Genomic DNA, 4,522 nt, shown 5'->3' on the forward strand with positions numbered 1-4,522 from the left:
AACTTTCCAACATGTGCCACAAAGAAAGCCACAAATGGATTTCATTGTGAGCTAGAAAGAGTACAACATAACAAAAAATATAATTAAATCAGATTATAATGGTATTTCACATTTCAAAAATCAACAATGGTACAGGTATATCTAAATGCACAATTGGGTATTTCACATTTCAGAAATCAATGACAATATTTTTTATTTTATTTTTATTTTTATTTTTTAGAGCAAATAATAAAATTGATTTTCATTGATCACAACCACCTAAAACATTTTGTAGTGTCAACAGCTAAATATTTATAGCTCATGAATATAGTCGAAACTCTTCCAACCATAAATGAAAATGAAAAAACGCATGATGAAAATACAGACATACTATTATCATTTGCAGCCCAAGTATAGAGAGCAACCTGCAAATCTGAAAAGAAACTCTAAGGTTCATTCCTTGCTTTGTGTAACCTCTCCAGCCTACGATTTCTCGTCTCCATGTCCACCGCAACACACCCCAGAATGATGATGCTTTCTGACTTCACTTTCAATTATTTGCACATGTCATAGGGATCCTCACCATTGGCATAGTACTTAGCCTTTATATCATTGATTTTATAGCCTAGAGTATGGGTATACAAATTGAATGCTACTCGGTTGCTCTTGCAAATATGGAGAGAAACATACTCAACCTTCTGGGTCACCATCACGAGCTTCGTTGCGAGGCCCAGTTTCCTGTGCATGCGCAACACGACCAAAGAAGTTATATGGCCATGGCATTCGATGGAATCCTCATCCATTTTTGTGGGAACATAACCCATATTCTTATTGTAATCCTCGATCACATAGACAAGTTGCGACCATGAGAGGATATGGTAGAAATAATACTTCATTTGGTATTCTTTGGCAGGCACATCATATTACATGTCTACATGGAAAGCAAGTCTTCCATAGTAGCTACGAGAATGAAAACCATGTCTACAACTGACAATGTTTAAACCCTAGAATATAATAGACTACTTAAACCCTCCCTGTTACTTTCCCTTTATTGGCAAGTTCTCAAATTTTTGTAGGTTTTATTCTGAATCTGTGAATGGGCGGAAACCTTATCAATTTTTTTCTCCTAGAAGTTTGTTTCACTCTACCCTAAGAGGCTCTTGAGGCCCACCTAACATCTATAGAGATGAGAAAGCAACGAATATTCATCAATGTGAGGTAGAAACAACATCCAAAGTAAGCACTTTCTTTGATAAATGGCAAGTTCAGTATGTGGAAGGTGAGATCTCAAATCCAAATCTTGATCTTGCAGATAATGAAGGGGTTTGAGTGAAAGGTTCAAAATGTGCCTTTGGTACAAGTAAATCTTCTTTCTCCTCTTCGCTTAGTTTTTCCTTGGATATTTTTGACAGAGATGTTTTCGATCACAAGACATTCAAACTCTGAAATACAAGGTTAACCTCTTCATTTGAATTTATATCTGTGTCAGGAGCTGGGATAACAGGTATCCATCTTCAATGGTAACTGTTGCGAGGGTAATTTCTCCCGACAATGAGCAATTTCCATCCATTTCCCTACAATGTCTTTGATACATCATGTACATCCTTTGTTTCTGTGGAAGGAAACCCTAATGATTTGGAGAAATCTGTAGGCACCTTTGTGTTAATTCTTTCCATTAATGCACTTATTGACAATGGAGGACTTGATTTCCATTCCTTAATATAGGCATTCACCCCACGTTCTATATTCTTGACAGCTCCCCACATTCCTTGGCAGACTCCAATCTTTGCAATCTCCCATGGGATTCCCATGTCTTCATGATGAAATAGGATCACCTCACAGGCAGAAAATTGTCCATCTCCTTTCCTTGATTCCACTATCAAAATATAAAGGAAAATTTAAACAACAAAATATGTAAGTACAGGGATCTGACAATTAAAGACTATAAACAAAATTTGTTGCAGAAAAATCACCAAAGAATGCAATAGAAAATACCTGCTTGAATGCACCAGCTGGAATAGTATAGGTCAACACGTCTTGGTTTGTTGTGTCTTGGGAGTGAAGGATATGGTACACCCTAGCAGCATTAACCCCAAAATATAAATCAAACTTTAAAAATCTATTAAATAAAACAAAATGTTTAGAAAATAAGAGATCGATTTCATTTCACTAATGTTAACAGAGAATTAGTCAGATAAAAACACCTTGAAACCACTCTAAAATCATTTTGTTCTCACACAGATGCTTCCTTTATGAAGAAGCACATTGACCAAATTGTTCATGAATAGTATTAATCATAAGTTCAATCCTGAAATACTCACTCTCACAATCAACTTTCTATAGACCCGAATGCATCTAGCGAGATATACGCACAAAGCTCAATATTATGTTCCTTATATCTCATTAAAATCAAAATGCATGAAAACAGATAATTTGTAGCAAGCACCAAGCAGTTTCACAAGATTCCATGTGGTTGTAAAGCCCACACTTCTATTTCAATTGAAGACCAAGTCATTCAAAATGTAAAAATAGTTTGATCTCAGCATGCTTAGCAAGAATATTTGTAGTTTCTTAGAATTGTTATCTTTAACATATTCCAGATGCAAAAATGAAAACATTTCCAACTAAATAGAGCAGGTGTTATTCCAATTGAAGATCAAGAAAAAATATTGTTTAATAAGCATCGCATTAATAAAAAAAGCAAGCATGCAGCCTAGAGGATATAAATAATGATGAACATGAATTGGTTCAGAATCTCAGATTGCAACTGCAATAGAGACCAAATAGAAATATTTTCCCTAATGTTTCTTGTATTTGTTTAGGAACCAAGGAATGTAGGGAGTTATCAAGAATATAGAACATGGGGTGAATTCTTATATTAAGGAATGAAAATCAAGCCCTTCGTTGTCAAGAAGTGCATTAATGGCAAGAATTAACATAAAGGTGCCTACATATTTCTCTAGATCATTAGGGTTTCCTTCCACAGAAACAGAGGATGTACATGATGTATTAAAGACATTGTAGGGAAATCGATGGAAATTGCTTATTGTCAGGGGAAATTACACTCGCAAGAGTTACCATTGAAGATGGATACCTGTTATCCCATCTCCTGACACAAATATAAATTCAAATGAATAGGTTAACCCTGTATTTCAGAGTTTGAATATCTTATGGGTCATTGCCCATAATTTTCACTCTACCGCATCATTGCCAAAATTAGACTTCTGGTCCCTCCGTTAGCTGTTGAATAGTCTGTCATGGCTACAAAACCGAAGTCGTGGGTGCACGTTCATGTGAATGAGGAAATAATGAGAATGAAGAAAAATAGAACCTCAAAAACCCTACCTGCATAAAATAAAATCAACAGATAAAGAATGGCATTAAAAAAAACATGGAATGCAAAGAGAAAATGGTAAGGAGGAAATATACTGCAATTTCAAGTGAATATTACCTCCCAGTCGGCTCGAACATGCCTGAAATCATACATGGTAGGAATGGTGAGCTCCTCAATCATTTGAGGAAGTGATAAACTAAGTAGGGTATGGGAATCCTTGGCCTAAGGCCAAAACCTTGATGTTGCAAAGCAGAGCGCTAACATACAACCAACTAAATGTGAAATTGTCCAGAGAACCCTGCAGGACATAGAATTTTTTTATCATAAATTGATCATCAAAATAAATTTATGGTGATTATAACAAGATTCATTATAGTATAACAGTGGATTTGAAAATGGTAACAATCTAGACATCCATTCCACCATGGAGATTGTGTGGAAACACTGCATGAAAAACATAACAACAATTTCTTCAAACCCCGCGCCCTCAAAATATCTTCAAAGCAGGCATACTGAAAAGCCTAAATCAGACCTAATTCTACTCAATTTGTGCTAATTAAACCAATTTCATCCCAAATCCTCCAAATTCAATAACAGTTTGAAACCCCTTGGCGATTTCAATCCTGAGAAAATGAACTTAACCTACTGATAACATGTGCGCTTGTGAGAACAAGATTCGTGGCAAATCCTTCGGTGGTGAGGCGGTCTAGTTCGCAACAACCTATGAAGTCAACATTAACACGATAGTCATATGGTTGTTTTTTGGTCACGTAACGACGGGTTGAGCCATGAAAAACACCGCCTAGAATTCTCCCCCATTTTCCACTGCTTGCGAATCTGGCAGAGACGTGATGGGCGGATGCAATCACTATTTAATACCACGTGGAAATTTATAATTGGGAGGAGGACAAAAAAAATGAAGGATCATTATTTACTACCACGTGGAAATTTATAATTCAGATGAGGACGACAAAAATTAAGGCTTGATATTGGGCAGGGTGAATAGGGTTTTCCCACCCCAAGGCCGCAGTGAAAGATGCCTGTCGGCATAAAAATCTAAACATTGTGTAGAAGAGGGTGCAACCACATTTCACCCTAATGCTATTATTGAAACTTTATGAATTCCTTTATACAATTTGATTTTAGCATTTACTTATGTAATTTGTCTACTATTGTCCTCCAACTATTGGGATGCCTCATTTCCATCAA

The 4,522-nt window shown here is 36.1% G+C and overlaps 1 pseudogene across 1 annotated transcript; it reads right to left on the bottom strand.

The window, feature by feature from the left end:
* Positions 1–227: 227 nt before the first annotated feature.
* On the bottom strand, positions 228–3,949 carry LOC149174917 (N-terminal acetyltransferase A complex catalytic subunit NAA10 pseudogene; annotated as a pseudogene). Its single transcript, XR_016257953.1, has 3 exons — positions 3,431–3,949; positions 3,074–3,324; positions 228–2,056 (listed from the first exon to the last, which is right to left on the bottom strand). The product of XR_016257953.1 is annotated as an N-terminal acetyltransferase A complex catalytic subunit NAA10 pseudogene (transcript).
* Between the last annotated feature and the right edge of the window lie 573 nt (positions 3,950–4,522).

This window comes from Pinus tabuliformis, chromosome 4_1 (genome assembly GCF_031772625.1).
Source record: "Pinus tabuliformis cultivar Carrire ecotype Pingquan chromosome 4_1, CPIR1, whole genome shotgun sequence".
Classification (NCBI taxonomy): domain Eukaryota; kingdom Viridiplantae; phylum Streptophyta; class Pinopsida; order Pinales; family Pinaceae; genus Pinus; species Pinus tabuliformis.